This window comes from Heptranchias perlo, chromosome 20, assembly GCF_035084215.1.
Source record: "Heptranchias perlo isolate sHepPer1 chromosome 20, sHepPer1.hap1, whole genome shotgun sequence".
Classification (NCBI taxonomy): domain Eukaryota; kingdom Metazoa; phylum Chordata; class Chondrichthyes; order Hexanchiformes; family Hexanchidae; genus Heptranchias; species Heptranchias perlo.
The window spans coordinates 48,225,551-48,243,010 of record NC_090344.1 but is presented as its reverse complement, the minus strand read 5'-3'; the positions used below and the strand labels follow the sequence as shown (position 1 = coordinate 48,243,010).

The window sequence follows — 17,460 nt, the reverse complement described above, 5'->3', positions numbered from 1 at the left end:
TTTATGGGCAAATTTTAGAGATGATAAACTTTGCAAAGTTACCGTCGTTGTATTCGGAAAGCCCTGAGCGGTCGGATGAACTTTTGATGATCTGAGCAGTACTTTGCTGTTCTTGCTGTCATCTTAACAGGGCTTTGGAAAAATAGAAGAATGAGGAAAGGCCACGTCGGCCAGTCTTCATGTCCCTCCTAGCCCGCACTCATCCCATATCCCTCTATTCCTGCTAACTCAGGAAGACGTCCATGTCCTTGCTGAATGCTTCCTCTGACTCAGCAATCACTGCTCAGGATCTCTTTTTAACTTGCTCATTAATAATTCTTCAGTACTTAAGTCGTGAAATATGTTATGCAGGTCACATTTATATTGTGCCTTCACTGGCTTATGACCACAGCTACTGCGTCTGGTTAAAATGCCTCTCAACGTGCCCCGCATCAAACAGAACAGCGAGCGCATCTGTTGGCAAGCGTCCCGATGGCAGCCTGGAAAACTGGGTCAGGCAGCCAGTGGGTGGGAATGCACAGCTGCAGTGTGCTTGATTCTACCCACACAAGCCCCCCCGGCTGAGAGGAGGGAGGGCTGCTCTCCAGAAAGGGGCAGGCCACCGATGAGACAATCACAAATGGTTACCAAGGAGGAGGTGGAGTCTCTTGACTGGATTACAGCCTGAATCTTGGATCCCACTCCCTGTTACTCTGCATCGATCCAACAATCTTCACACTTGGTCGTTTCTGCAGGTGCCGGTCAACTTCAGAAACTGTTCTCGTTTCTTTCTGCTTTTTGGTTGCTGCCAGTGGCCGTTTGCACCTCGCGGTGATGGTCCGGGGAGGAATCTCTCCCACACGCACCCAGCTTCAGCCGATGTCAGAGAGACACATCTCAGTGCCTTCCTGTGGGTAGGGTGGGCGATGGGGGGTGTCGAGTACAGCAGGGGTCTTGGTCATGTACTGTCTATTCAACACTTACAGGCAAAGGTGGTTGCACGGAATACAGGGGTTTGGGGGGGGGGGACTTTGGGGACTCGAGTTAAATGTGCCGACACTCTGGTGTTTGTGTGATCATCTATTAAATTAATATTTCAAGGAGTTTGATGTTGAGAAGGATTTGTTACAGTTAGGTGGAGTGGAGATATATATATATAAAAAAAGAATCACACAACCCTACAAAAAGGAATGTTTTTCTTCAATAATGTGGCTCAGTGGATCGCACTCTTGCCTGTGAGTCAGAGGGTTGTGGGTTCAAGTCTCAGTCCAGAGACCTGAGCACATAATCCAGGCTGACACTCCCAGTGCACTAATGAGGGAGGGCTGCACTGTCGGAGGTGCCGTTTTCTCTCAGTTGGATGTAAAAGATCCCACAGCAATATTTTGAAGAAGAGCAGGGGAGTTCTCCCCGGTGTCGAGGCCCAATATTTATCCCTCAAACAACATCACTAAAAAACAGATTATCTGGTCATCATCACATTGCTGTTTGTGGGAGCTTGCTGTGCGCAAATTGGCTGCCGTGTTTCCTACATTACAACAGTGACTACACTTCAAAAGTACTTCATTGGCTGTAAAGCGCTTTGGGTCATCTTGAGGCTGTGATAGGCGCTGTATAAATGCAAGTCTTTCTTTCTTAAGCAATTGGCTGATTCTTCAGCTCATAAAACTTTCTTCAGGATAAATGGTCTAAGAAAGTACTTTGCAAAAAAATAAATATATTATATATGAAAAGGTAAAGTCAGAGAGAGGCACGAAACTCGGGAACACTCATTAGTTCTTTGTACTGAAAACTCCCTGAGTTGGAGAACATTGTTGCAACTTTTGAGGTGGAATAACACTGCCATGGTTCTCAAAAGGGTAAAAATGAGGACGAGGTGATGGGGTCAGAGGTTGGGAAATCAGTGAGGAGAGGTCCAGAATGGCCTCCAGCTGCAGCACGAGTTGAAACGGTCACAGAGGCGATTGTGAGCGACAAGTTTCTGAACTGCCCATTTTCCAGGTGGGTATATTTTGATACTCTGTCAAAAGATTGGATTAGAGGGAGAAACAACAGTTCAAACGATGTGTTCCGTTATTCCTCTGGGCTTGAGGAAGCATGTTCCTCTCACCCAAGCCCAAATCAAAAAAATATGCTGAAAAAGTTGGGAACTCATACTTTGAATGATCACTGAAGCTGGCTGCAAGAGTGAACGCAAAATTGTGAGGTCAAAATGGCATCTCCAGACAATTACACTTCTTAAAATTAGATATTTCCTCAGCCGTACAAATCTGGAAAGCCCCAGGTTTGATCCCTGGTTTGTGTTGAGTTATCTGATCTCAGCTAGGAAAACTGTCAAGAGCTACAACTGGGTTTCACCATCCCTTGGTCCAGGGAGCAAAGACAATCATTTACGATCCACGCACTTGTTTACCATCTGGCAACCCCTCCAGGAAGTGTATCCATGTAGTGACAGGACCAAACTTGGCTGTGACATCTCTTCCCTAAATCAAGTAGCTTGCCAACACTGGGTTGAGAGTGCCTTAACTCACACATGAACCATACAGCCAGCAAAACAGAAGAGACTTTCAATCGAAGATTTGAACCAGAGATGTCAGGTCAGTACTAGGGTTCACTGTACTATTCGTTCCATTATATATCGAATGGGTAGGACTTAAATCCTAGTTTCCTGACTGAATATTTTGAATCAGATGAACCTTATTCCAACCTGTAACATCCCTCCCCGCAACACGATGGGTTTCTGAGCCTCAAACAATGCCATCTGGGGAAATCACAGGACAAAGGCTGGGCGCTTCACGTGAGAGGGAGGGAGAAACAGCTCTTGCACAGTCAAAGTGGCGCAGGAGGAAGAAGTCTGGGGAGGTAGTCACCAGCCAACTCTGAGATGAAGAGGGGAGGGAGGAGGCTCGTGTGGAGCACAAGCACTGGCATGGACCAGTTGGGCCGAATGGCCTGTTTCTGTGCCGTACATGCTATGTTATTCTTACCCAAGGTATGGGGAGGAACAAATGGGGCAAGTAGAATCGAACCTCCGGTGACCAGTGTGTTGTGGCGAGTCCCGTATTCCGACTCGGTCCTGTTTCGACTTTCTCCGCTGCATCATTTGGAACTCTCTCTCCTCCAAGAGCTTTCAAGACTGAGAGCCATCGATTTTTGTTGGATAAGGGTATCAAGGGATGTGGAGCCAAGGTGGGAAGATGGAGTTGAGGGACAGATCAGGCACGATTTAACTGAATGGTTGGAGCAGGCCCGAGGGGCTCAATGACCAACCTTGTTCCTAATGTTTCAATATTTCCTATCAATGTTTCCCTTGCCAAAGTAAACAAATCCAGCAGAAGCCAGATGCTACTGTAAACCGTGAGTGCTCATGATATCACTTTTACAGTTTGGAGAAGGAGCAATTATTCTCTTACCTTGAATGATCTTTCTACAATAGGGAGGTGTAATCGTTTTTGCCTAAACAAGAAAACAGAAATAAACAACGATTAGTGCACAAAACCAATGTTCGAACATGGATCCAACCTCAGTACAGTGTGAAGAGTCTTTGAGGGGGCAGGGTCATCGGTCAGTGGCAAGTAACAACAACAGCAACACTCTCTCCAAGATCACACCAGGTGATTGAGAAGGCATATGGTAACACCGTAAAATGAACAAAGGCAAGAGGGACCCAGTGAGGCAGTCCTGAATTATCTCACCCCCGCAGATCTTTTCTCCTCTGCTCCTCTCCCCCACCAGCAAAAACACATCAATGCTCACTCAAGCTGCACGGAGCATCCACCATCACTTGTCAAACTGGGCAACGTGTAACATAATTCAACAATGTGTTGTGCTATGTCTACACGGGGATACATGACACCCTGCAACTGAGCAAAATATGAGGCAGGATTAAAAAGGGCAATCAGCTTTCCGTTTCTACAAGTCTTATTGTGTCTATCGACAGAAGAGGGTGCGACGCTGTCGTCATCACCGTCTCAGCAGTTCAACGCAGCAAATGTACACCCGAAGCTAAGCTTCCGACCCCATATCCTCCCCTTCACCAAGACCGCCTACTTCCACCTCTGTAACATCGTCCGTCTCTGTCCCTTCCCTCAGCTCATCTCATGCATGCATTTTCTACCTCCAGACTGGACTATTCCAATGCTCTCCTGGCCGGCCACCCTCCTTGCACCCTCCGTAAACTTGAGCTCATTCAGAACTCTGCTGCCCGTATCCTAACTCGCACCAAGTCCCGTTTGCCCATCACCCCCTGTGCTCGTTGACCGACATTGGCTCCCGGTCCGGCAATGCCTCGATTTTAAAATTCTCATCCTTGTTTTCAAATCCCTCGATGGCCTCACCCCCTCCCTAACTCTGTAACCTCCTGTAACCCTCCGAGATCTCTGCGATCCTCCAATTCTGGCCTCTTGCACATCCCCGATTTTCTTCACTCCACCATTGGCGGCCGTGCCTTCAGCTGCCTCGGCCCAAAGCTCTGGAATTCCCTCCCTAAACCTCTCCGCCTCTCTACCTCTCTCTCTCCTCCTTTCAGACGCTCCTTAAAACCGACCTCTTTGACCAAGCTTTTGGTCACCTGTCCTAATATCTCCTTAAATGGCTCGGTGTCACATTTAGTTTGATAATCGCTCCTGTGAAGCGTCTTGGGACGTTCTACTACGTTAAAGGCGCGATATAAATGCAAGTTGTTGTTGTTGTTGACTGGCAAACACCAATTTTATCCCCATTGTCTTTTTACTTCTGGGACCTGGATTTGGATGCAGCTCACTCTGAAGAGATAAGAACGCCCCTCTTTAATAGCTCCATTGCTCCGATATGAAATGATTTTGGGCTGGCTCAACCCAATCCCTTGGAAAAGAAAATGAAGGATCGTTTCACTCACCGGCACGGACATCTCTCTGGGGTCGAACATTCGCTCACTGCTGCAACCATCACATTTATTCAGCAAAAGTTACATTTTGGCAAAGGAGTAAATGACGCCATTGAGCTCAGAATTCAAAAAAAAAATGGCAGATGAACATCCTCCCCACTCATGTCCCGTTCCCTCTTGTGAGATAATACTTTCCACCCGGAGATTTATGCCCCGTGCTAGTTACCGTTTACTGCAATCTGTAGCTGTCCTCTTAAGTCAGCATCTTCCCTTTCTTTCTATTCCCCATTCGACAAACAGATGCCAGTGACACAAATTACCAATCATTACATTGTGAAATCCAGTGACCACATCGCAGAACATTGCAAAAACATATCACTGGAGAAATATCTGTGAAACGTTCAGCTCCACCCAGTCTATGTGGCTGCAAAGGCGCTGTAACTGCAGAAATGACATGCGATCCTGCATCACTTATCTTCAAAAACAGTCTGTCTGTGAAGGGATTCAGTTGCAAATTGTTACTGGTACTGAGCACTGAGGATCAAAGACAAAGCAACATAAGCATCTGCTTTTAAAGGAAGTGCAAGTCTCTGTCCTGGCACACATTGGGTAGTGGCATTTGTTAAAACGGGTCACATGGTTTTTTTACTGGGTGTTGCCAACTGACACATCCCTTAATGCCTCCGTCTGCTGATTCACTGGAAACCTTTGTGGTGCAGGTCAAAATTAAATCATCAGGTTCTTCATGCGCACACTGTGTGTCAACAGGAACGATTGTTTCATTGTCGAGCACGGCTATTTCTTTTAGATCCCCTACACTGCAACAGTGAGTGCACTTCCCAATTGCTTCATTGGCTGTGAGGAAGCACTGTGGGACGTCCTGAGGTCAGGAAAGGCATTATATAAATGCAAGTTCTTTCTTTTTCTTTAAAAGAACGACGGAAGAATGTTTGGGTGCAGGAAGAATGTCATTATGCCCCCAAGAAACCTCTCCCTTATTCAACTGATCTCCAACGGCCTTCTCACCATCTCCTTCCCTCCCGAAACATGTCCAGTTGTCCCCTTGAACTTATTTATATTTCAACGGCCAACCCTGCTAACTGATTCCCCAAGTCCACTGCTTTTCACGTTAAAAAAAAAGATCCACCTGACGTTCTCCGACTCCCTCTGTCACAATTTTTAATTTGTGTCGGCTGGTATTTGAGCATTTCATTGCAATGATCAATTTACTTGGGCCAACTTTGAAAATCCCCTTCATAATCTTGAAAACTTGAGTTAATCTGCTCTTTCGCAAAGAGAGGCAGCCCAACTTCCTCAGACTTTCCTCGTAATTTAGATTCCTGATACCCGGGTTAATTTCAGACACGTGTATCTGCACCCTCTCAAAGTCAACAATATCTTAACTATTTTCAATGAAGAAAAGGTCACACGGGTACATAAGAGTAGGCCTCGAGCCTGTTCCGCGATCCAATAAGATCATGGCTGATCTGTATCTTAACTCTGTTTACCTGCCTTTGTTCCATGTCACTTAACACCCTTACCTAAAAAAGTTTTGACATTTTCAATTGACCCCCAGCCTCAACAGCTTTTGGGGGAGAGAGTCCCAGATTTCCACTCCCCTTTGTGTGAATAAGTGCTTCCTGACATCATCCCTGAACGGACTGGCTCTAATTTTAAGGTTACGCCCCCTTGTCCTGGACTCTCCCACCAGAGGAAATAGTTTCTCTCTATCGACCCTATCAAATCCTTAAACATCTTAATTAGATCACCCCTTAATCTTCGATACGCGATGGAATACAAAGCTAGTCTATGCAACCTGTCCTCGTAATTTAACCCTTTGAGCTCCGGGATCATTCTGGGGAATCTGCGCAGCACCCCCTCCAAGGCCAAGTTTTCCCCAAATATGTTACTTTTGGGAGAAAAGGCTATATTTTGATACAAAGCTCCAATACAGTGGGCACGATGGTTGTACATGACTCCGTGCTCACAGACTGAGTGCTGGACAAAGGTCAAAGGACACAGGGAGGAAAAGACAAATCAAGGAAGAGTCACTCCCTTACTGGCATCGACAACAACAACCTGCATTTATATAGCGCCTTTAACATAGTAAAACGTCCCAAGGCGCTTCACAGGAGCGAATACCAAACAAAATTTGACACTGAGCCACATAAGGAGATATTAGGACAGGTAAAAGAGGTAGATTTTAAGGAGCATCTTAAAGGAGGAGAGAGAGGCGGAGAGGTTTAGGGAGGGAATTCCAGAGCTTAGGGCCCAGGCAGCTGAAGGCACGGCCGCCAATGGTGGAGAGATTAAAATCGAGGATGTCCAAGAGGCAATAATTGGAGGAGCACAGAGATCTCGGAGGGTTGTCGGGCTGGAGGAGGTTACAGAGATAGGGAGGGGCGAGGCCATGGAGGGATTTGAAATCTAGCTGCAGATCAGCAGCAACACATTTCTGAGAATATGCTGCCTGCACACTGGTCATCTGGGATTTAGGCTTTGGCCAAGGGAGACAAAAGAGAGCAGAAATAAGGGGGAAAAAAATCATTAATCCTTCACAAACTCCAACCCTCTGGATTTCCAAAATGTCCCTAATTTTCTTCGCTCCAGAACTGGCGGCCGTGCCTTAGAATCATAGAATTATAGAAGTTTACAACATGGAAACAGGCCCTTCAGCCCAACATGTCCATGTCGCCCAGTTTATACCACTAAGCTAGTCCCAATTGCCTGCACTTGGCCCATAATCCTCTATACCCATCTTACCCATGTAACTGTCCAAATGCTTTTAAAAAGACAAAATTGTACCCGCCTCTACTACTGCCTCTGGCAGCTCGTTCCAGACACTCACCACCCTTTGAGTGAAAAAATTGCCCCTCTGGACCCTTTTGTATCTCTCTCCTCTCACCTTAAATCTATGCCCCCTCGTTATAGACTCCCCTACCTTTGGGAAAAGATTTTGACTATCTACCTTATCTATGCCCCTCATTATTTTATAGACTTCTATAAGATCAACCCTAAACCTCCTACTCTCCAGGGAAAAAAGTCTCAGTCTATCCAACCTCTCCCTGTAAGTCAAACCATCAAGTCCCGGTAGCATCCTAGTAAATCTTTTCTGCACTCTTTCTAGTTTAATAATATCCTTTCTATAAGAAGGTGACTAGAACTGTACACAGTATTCCAAGTGTGGCCTCACTAATGTCTTGTACAACTTCAACAAGACATCCCAACTCCTGTATTCAATGTTCTGACCAATGAAACCAAGCATGCTGAATGCCTTCTTCACCACCCTATCCACCTGTGACTCCACTTTCAAGGAGCTATGAACCTGTACTCCTCGATCTCTTTGTTCTATAACTCTCCCCAACGCCCTACCATTAACGGAGTAGGTCCTGGCCCGATTTGATCTCCCAAAATGCATCACCTCACACTTATCTAAATTAAACTCCATCTGCCATTCATCGGCCCACTGGCCCAATTTATCAAGATCCCGTTGCAATCCCAGATAACCTTCTTCACTGTCCACAATGCCACCAATCTTGGTGTCACCTGCAAACTTACCAACCATGCCTCCTAAATTCTCATCCAAATCATTAATATAAATAACAAATAACAGCGGACCCAGCACCGATCCCTGAGGCACACCGCTGGTCACAGGCCTCCAGTCCAAAAAACAACCCTCTACAACCACCCTCTGTCTTCTGCCGTCAATCCAATTTTGTATCCAATTGGCTACCTCACCTTGGATCCCGTGAGATTTAACCTTATGGAACAACCTACCATGTGGTACCTTGTCAAAGGCTTTGCTGAAGTCCATGTAGACCACGTCTACTGCACAGCCCTCATCTGCCTGGGCCCTAAGCTCTGGAATTCCCTCCCTAAACCTTTCCGCCCCCTCTCCTCCTTCAAGATGCTCTTTAAAACCCACCTCTTTGACCAAGTCACCTGTGCTAACATCTCTTTGTGTGGCTCGGTGTCGAATTTTGTTTGATAATTGCCTCCTGTGAAGCGCCTTGGGACGTTTTACTATGTTGAAGGCGCTATATAAATGCAAGTTGTTTGTTGTTATTTTACGTAAAGATTCTGGCCCTTGATTCTGATGCAGAAAACTGGCAAAATGTCAGTCCTCTGCTGACTGCCACAAGTAAAATCAATCATTGGAATTCTATTACCTTTAAAGATCCTTCCGGCTTTTTTTTTCCAGATAAAGGTCATTGAGCAGCAGGTAAAATAATTGACGGCCAATCTTTACAGCAGACATTGCAGGCAGCACGTTTACAAAGAAAGCAGAGAGCTTGGCCTGCTCACTGTGCTTCAGCCCTTACCTTCTCCTGCAGTGCAATGGACATTAAAAGTCTCTCAGCTTCAAGCTTGGCCCAGTCGTGTTAGAGCCGCTCATTAATCTTTCATGTTTTAATATTTCATGTTCTCATTACCTCAAGAGATTCTTTTTTCTCCCCTGGCCCCAACACTTTAACGGCAGCACCTGAGCGTGGCCAACATAATTCTCACCGATTTCCCACTGGGCTGAACTCCCAGGATGTTCTGGGGTCGGCCCTAATTCATTAGCCACTGTGACCTCCCAGTCTCAATTGAGCGTGGCAATTTGAGTTTGCCATGGGTACCGGGGTTGCGGGGCGGGGGGGGGTGGGCAGTGTGAGTTGGAAATCATACTGCTAAAAAATTAAAAGGGTCCACCCATTTAAAAAGGTATGTGGCTGCGTGAGGCAGTAATAATTCTCACAGGCTTCACAATAATTGCATTGCGTCCTTTCCAAAGGCAGTGCCTTGGGTGGGGCGCGGGGGGGGGGGGAAGAAGTGGCTGGCAAAATAAATGTGGAGGCAGAAAACAGAGTGGGCAAGTGATGGACGCAGGCTTGCTCGAGGCATCCTCATTTGCCTGGTTTCCGCCAGGTCGGCAATGTTAAAATTGGCCCTCATATTTCTGGTACTTAAAAACTAGACACCATGAATTTTAACTTGACTTGCTGAGTGCAGATTGACATCCAGAAGCCCTGTCATGGCGTTAGCTCCTGTGAAAATCTATATTGCAAGTTCCTTTTTCATGCTGCCTTTTCCCAGCTCTTTCTGTTCTGCTGCAGTCTTGGAAATGCTTCAATTACTGTCAGCTTTCTGGTTAATCAGCAGACAATATTCAGCTGTTTTAGGTTCTGCATAACCATTAAACGATGTTCCGAGAAAGAACAAAAATAAGCCATAAATATGCCAAGAAAAATTGATAACAAAACCCACTGCTAAAAATCTACTGGAAACGTGAAAATAAATAAAAGGGGCTAAAAAAAAAAACTGCGACCCTTAAAGAGCTCCTTCACCCAGTCCAATTGCCTCTTGAGCGGAGGGAAAAATTGAGTTAGGTTTTATTTAAATCCATTACAGTAATTGAATGAAACAAAGGCTCCTCTTTGAATAGACCAGACTTGTGGACTCGGCAGGTCCAAAAGGTCTGCTGAAAATTCACGCTCAGCACCAAAGTGACTGCAGGGGTCTGCACCAGATCTTCGAGATTTCCCCCTGCCAACCCCCGCCTCCTCCCATGCACCGCCCCCCCCCGTCATTCTACTTGTGCCTTTGGTTTTAGTGACCAGAAAATCTCCCCTCATTGGTTTTCAAACTGGGCACCTGGATTTGTTGAGGGTCCACAAGGGCATCCCGATGGGTCCATCAATCAGGTCATCAGGTTTCTGCCTGTCTGTCGTCAGATTTCTGTAATTCGTTGAGTTAGCATTGGGTGATTGATGTTTCCATCTTCTAATAACATAGAAACATAGAAAATAGGAGCAAGAGTAGGCCATTCGGCCCTTCGGGCTTGCTCCGCCATTCAAAATGATCATGGCTGATCGTCTAACTCGGAATCCTGTTCCCGCTTTTTCCCCGTATCCCTTGATCCCTTTAGCATTTAGATGGCCGGCGCGGACACGATGGGCCGAAGGGCCTCTATCCGTGCTGTATAACTCGATGACTCTATGACTCTAAATATATCCATCTCCTTCTTGAATACATCGAATGACTTGGCCTCCACTGCCTTCTGTGGTAGAGAATTCCACAGGTTCACCACCCTCTGAGTGAAGAAATTTCTCCTCATCTCGGTTCTAAATGGCATTCCCCGTATCCTGAGACTGTGACCCCTGGTTCTGGACTCCCCAGCCATCGGGAACATCCTCCCTGCATCTACTCTGTCTAGTCCTGTTAGAATTTTATATATTTTGAAGAGATCACCTCTCATTTTTCTAAACTCTAGTGAATATAGGCCAAGTCGACCCAATCTCTCCTCATACGTCAGTCCTGCCATCCCAGGAATCAGTCTGGTAAACCTTCGTTGCACTCCCTCCATGGCAAGGACATCCTTCCTCAGATAAGGAGACCAAAACTGCACACAATACTCCAGATGTGGTCTCACCAAGGCCCTGTATAACTGCAGTAAGACATCCCTGCTCCTGTACTCAAATCCTCTTGCAATGAACGCCAACATACCATTCACCTTCCTAACTGCTTGCTGCACCTGAATGCTCGCTTTCAGCGACTGGTTTACAAGGACACCCAGGTCTCGTTGCACCTCCCCTTTTCCCAATCTGTCACCATTCAGATAATAATCTGTCTTTCTGTTTTTACAACCAAAGTGGATAACCTCACATTTATCCACGTTATACTGCATCTGCCATGTTCTTGCCCACTCACCCAACTTGTCTAAATCACATTGGAGCCTCTTTGCATCCTCCTCACAGCTCACATTCCACCCCAGCTTTGTGTCGTCTGCAAACTTGGAAATGTTACATTCCATTCCCTCATCCAAATCATTGATATATATTGTGAATAGCTGGGGCCCAAGCACTGATCCCTGCGGTACCCCACTAGTCACTGCCTGCCACCTGGAAAAAGACCAGTTTATTCCTACTCTCTGTTTCCTGTCTGTCAACCAATTCTCAATCCATGCCAGTATATTCCCCCCAATCCCATGTGCTTTAATTTTGCACACTAACCTCTTATGTGGGACCTTATCAAAAGCCTTCTGAAAATCCAAGTACACCACATCCACTGGTTCTCCCCTATCTATTCTACGAGTTACATCCTCAAAAAACTCCAGTAGATTTGTTAAGCATGATTTCCCTTTCATAAACCCATGCTGACTTTGTCCAATCCCGTAAATGCCTTCCAAGTGTTCTGTTATCACATCCTTTATAATAGACTCGAACATTTTCCCCACTATTGATGTTAGGCGAACTGGCCTGTAATTCCCTGTTTTTTCTCTCCCTCCTTTTTTAAATAGTGAGGTTACATTTGCCACCCTCCAATCTGTAGGAAGCGTTCCGGAGTCTATAGAATTTTGGAAGATGATCACCAATGCATCCACTATTTCCAGGCCCACTTCCTTTAGTACTCTGGGATGTAGATTATCAGGCCCTGGGGATTTGTCAGCCTTTAGTCCCATTAATTTCCCTAGCACAATTTTTTTGCTAATACTGATTTCCTTCAGTTCCTCCCTCTCACTAGACCCTTGGTTCCCTAACATTTCTGTCAGGTTATTTGTTTCCTCCTTTGTGAAGACAGAACCAAAGTATGTGTTTAATTGTTCTGCCATTTCTTTGTTCCCCATTATAATTTCCCCCATTTATGACTGTAAGGGACCTACATTTGTCTTCACTAATCTTTTTCTCTTGACACAACAAAATATCTCTTGCTGTGGTAGCGTAGCACTGTTTTGCTTTGGGCTGCTGATCCTGCCCTTTGGGAGTCAGGTTACAGGTCTGGAGCAGTGCCTCAATATACACGGGGTCCCTCACGCCGAACAATTTGAAAGCCACTGGGTAGATCTTGACTTTGTGCCATAGTGTAAAGCGGGTGTTAGTGAGGCAGCCAGTTTTGCATCTCCTGATTTTTATTTCCACTGAAGTCAGTGGGCTGCTGACTCGCTGCTGCCCGTTTTACACAATCGACAAAGATCAGATCTATCCCCACTGAGCCATGTAATCCGGTATTCACTGTGTCAACGGGTGGTGGCTGAGAGGGAAACAAAATGGGCTGCTCACCAGTTGGCAACATGTCTAAGGGCCTTAATGTTACCATCAACCTGCAGTCTGAGTACAACCACGTGCAAAAAATGTGTGAAGGACACTGGGCAATCGTTACGGAGAGACTGGCGTTACGAATTCGGGTCTGCTGCAGGTATCTACTCAGTGCTGTCAGTCGCTCTCTTCAGCGGTCTGGTTGCCAGCTTTATTTCCCGAAGTTGACTCACACTGCCCTGTTATCTGCTAGGAGCGGGAGGGGCGCTCGGGCTTGTCACAGTAAAACTCCTTTGTGCTCTGGGCCGATCTCTGGGTCTTCAACCCCTTCTTTGAAGGTGGACCGAGTTCATACCAGGTGAGGTGTTGTTTGGTTCAGGGGGCGCACGCTGCTTTGTTGCACAAGTGGGTAAAACAGACAGAACATTGCAGATGATGAAAGTCACGTGGTGAAATCAGTTCAGCTTCTGTTTGCCTCCCATTACAAAAATAAAGGGCACGCTCGCCTACTTTGTGAGGCAAGGATCCTTGACTTCACATTAAAACACGAACTCCCCCTGGCCGGGCTAGAGGTTCCACTGCCACCTTCCTGCTGTTTTGCTCCTTTCACAGCCTGTCTACTATACGTGCTGACCGTGGGTGTCTCCCTTCAAAGACTAACCGAGGTCTAAGAAATAGGTCAACCTCAATGTGAGGTGTTGAATTAAGAACATCACGCAACACTGAAGCAGATTAGCTGATGCACTGCATTCTCAAGAGTCTATTGGTCCATCTGCACTACAGAACGTAGTCTAGTGGGAACACGGTTTCATACTTTTTACTGTGTGCATTGAATGCTTAAGCATTGTCCATCAGTCTGTGCCACTGCACAGATACCTCACAGGTATTATCCCTGAAATGAGAAATGCTGCAGCCTCTCCTACACACTGAAGACGACCAGTCAGTTCCCCCATGCTTTGAATGTAAGGGTCATTCATATTTTCTCTGTCAAATCCTGTACAGACAAAGTACGTGAAAGATAACAAGTCACTCCTGTCTATTACAGTGTGGCCCATTCATAATTCAGTGTGGTCTTATTGGGTCAATCAATGCTACAATCAATTGGGGTCACTTGGGATAATGTTTTTGATGCTTGTGTATTTCATTTACAACCAGCCAAAGGGTTACTAGTCAGTGACGGCTGGAACTGTTTATGTATTGTGGGTGTGTGTACGTGTCTGCGTGCCAACTCCTGCTCATGTTTGCAGCAAAGCTGGTCTGATGGATTCCTACCGCAGTAGAGGAGGCTGCACTTGATCACCAGGCGAGCTGCATTGGTGACGAAGGAGCCAGTATTAAATTGTCTGGGTACAGCAGCTGTACGAAATGTCAAAGATCTCCAAAATAATGGGGTATGTCTCCTGTGAAACATACAGCAGAGAGAGCCTTTGTGCAGTGCACTGCAAATGGAGATGAAATGTACCATACAAGCGTGTGAGCATTACGACGTATGATTTTTGATTGACTGCAGCTTGTTTGCACGTAACCCTACAACTGCGGAAAACTTGAACTGGATGTGTTTTGAGATAGTTATATCACTGTCTAAACATGTGAATTCTTTCCATTTCAAGAAAACTCAGCATGAAAGGTTCAGGGAGAGCTAAACATCTGGTGCAGTTTCCTCCGAGTCAGGTAACGGGTTTAAACCCCATTCCAGGATTTGAGTCCATAATCCAGGCCGACACTTCATTCCAGTACCGAGGGAGTGCTGCATTATCGGAGTTGCGAACTTTCAAGATGGCAAGTTAAACCAAGGCTCTGCCTGCCTGTCCAAGATTCTGTGACACTTGCAATGATGCTTCCTCCTCAACCAAATGCTGGTCGTCCATCTCTTGTGGATTTTGCAAATTCGTGCTGCATTTGCCGACATAACAGTCACTGCACTTCAAAGTAGTAAATTATGTACAAAGTATTGTGAGAGAAACACACTAAGATCTTAGGTAATTGCAAGTTCTTTTTTTCCCTCGCAGTGCATGCTTCATGAGACCCAAAAGTTTGTGTTTTCTGCCTGGAATTTAGGCTCCAGCTGTTAACTTGCACAGTAATCTGGCAGCAGGTCAGAGACTGGGTATTCTGAGGCGAGTGACTCACCTCCTGACTCCCCAAAGTCTTTCCACCATCTACAAGGCACAAGTTAGGAGTGTGATGGAATACTCTCCACTTGCCTGGATGAGTGCAGCTCCAACAACACTCAAGAAGCTCAACACCATCCAGGACAAAGCAGCCCGCTTGACTGGCACCCCATCCACCACCTTAAACATTCACTCCCTTCACCACCGACGCACTGTGGCTGCAGTGTGTACCATCCACAGGATGCACTGCAGCAACTCGCCAAGGCTTCTTCGACAGCACCTTCCAAACCCACGATCTCTACCTCCAAGAAGGACAAGGGCAGCAGGTACATGGGAACAACACCACCTGCACGTTCCCCTCCAAGTCACACACCATCCCGACTTGGAAATATATCGCCGTTCCTTCATTGTCGCTGGGTCAAAATCCTGGAACTCCCTCCCTAACAGCACTGTGGGAGAACCTTCACCACACGGACTGCAGCGGTTCAAGAAGGCGGCTCACCACCACCTTCTCAAGGGCAATTAGGGATGGGCAATAAATGCTGGCCTTGCCAGCAACACCCACATCCCATGAACGAATGAAAAAAAAGATTAAAATAACATCCTGGCAAGGTTGCTGGAAAATAAAGTCACTAGGGCTGGCCGAATAAAATTGATGAACAGAATAATAATATTGGTGAACAGAATAACAATATTGGTGAATGGAATAATAGTATAGGTGAATGGAATAGTAATATTGGTGAATGGAATAATAGTATAGGTGAATGGAATAGTAATATTGGTGAACGAAATAACAATATTGGTGGAACTGACTCAAAGATGAAGGGAGGCCTGTTATAAATGAGGATGTTAGAGGCAAGGAAGGAATCAAGGGAAACTTTTATACCCAGAAGATAATAAGTGGAATAAGTTCCTTTGGAAGGCCGTTTAAGTTTACAATATTAATGGGTTCCAGAGACAATGGGATGTGTTTCTGGAGAGACTGGGGATTGAGGACGACGATCAGAAGGTGGAGTTACTTCAGATGTCAGGATTTGTCTGAGGTCTCGTTGCCTTTTCTGGTCCCTGAGAATTCTCGTGCTCTTCTTTTCTCTGAGTTTTCTCTTTCCCATTCGCTTGAATTTTTCAAGGTAAGTACGTGCTCGAGCATGGAACACTTGTTCTCCTTTTCCTTCCTGTGTCAGGGTTGAAGCACTGTCCAGGTCAAGTACAGTACTTCAGATGCAGAGTAAAGCTCCTTCTACACTGCCCCGACCTCAGTGGTGTGTTCCCTGTTGAAACGGTGTGTTATTTTCATTTCCCATACCACCCTTGAGGCCTCTCTAATCTGCACTGACTTGTTTTGTGGTGTGAGCTGAACTGGTTGAAACTTTACCAAACCCCCTCGCACTTGGTGCCTTTAGTTCTTGTCTAAATCGGAGACTATGATGTCAGCCTGCACTCGACTTAATCTCATTTTCCGTTCCAGCATTTTATCAAGACCTGAACATTTTGTTCCAATGTCACAGACAAGTCTAGACCTCAGATTGGGATTCGGTTGAATTTGTACCACATCATGCATTCAGCTATTTTTTGTTGGTTCCAAGGCCTTCCAGCTGATAGATGGCTGAAGGAAACTTGGACTCCACCATATGGTCCCACGAAACGAGCAAATCTTGGCTGTTACACGTTCTTTGGGAGAGAGGCCGTGTTTGCAAGAGAACCAAGTGACTCGGTTAAAATGCTATCCGTCCCGGTGCCCCTCGGGAAATTGGGTGGGATGGCGGGAACTCAAAGTAGTTGCTTCATGGGTAACTATGGAGTCCAGGAGCGTCGGGAGCAACTTCCCAGTTTTTATCCTGTTCCCCCCACACCCCCCCTCAGAGTTAGCATTACTGGTGACTGGGGATGGCAGTGCATGAGGCTACAGTAGGCAGTACCACCGAATGGATAGGGTAAACATGGGTGGGCCTGATGGACCACTTCACCTCTCTTTTTGCAGGTTCACGTGTAATAGAAGGCTCAGATTTAACTTGGGATTTCAGATGACAGATGGCAGCCACTCAAAGGCAGAACTTTACTCTGAAAGACTGAGTCTGTTCTAACGAATGCACAGCTGATTCGTATGTACTTGTGGCACCAACGTTACTATGTGTACACTTCGTGAGTTCAAATCCGCAAAAGTTGGCCCGTTCTCCCGTGTCCAGCGCACAACTACAGAACCACAGGAGTCAACAATATAGGAGACCATGTGGCTTGTGGTGGCTGCGCTGCCTCTTTGCTGGAGAAATCCAAAACTAATCCCACTGGCCCGTTCTCTCTAAATAACCCTGCATCTGCCTCCGCCTCAACTGTTTATCTGTTCTCCCCTTTAAACGATGCAACGATCCCCGCCCGAACCCCTCCCCCGTGGTAAAGCTTCCCCTGCTCTGCGGAAAGAAATTCCTTTCGACCTCTGTCCTCATTCTTCGTGACAATTTTTAAATTGACGGCCCCTTCTTGATGACTC

General features: G+C 46.2%; 1 protein-coding gene across 2 annotated transcripts in view; it reads right to left on the bottom strand.

Annotated features, from left to right (window-relative positions):
• add2 (adducin 2 (beta)) overlaps positions 1–17,460 on the bottom strand; it is a 211,345-nt gene that overhangs the window by 153,165 nt on the left and 40,720 nt on the right. For both annotated transcript variants that reach the window (XM_068001269.1, XM_068001268.1), the window contains exon 2: positions 3,393–3,435. The gene's annotated coding sequence lies outside the window, so the exon portion shown is untranslated. The remainder of the gene's footprint in view (positions 1–3,392; positions 3,436–17,460) is intronic.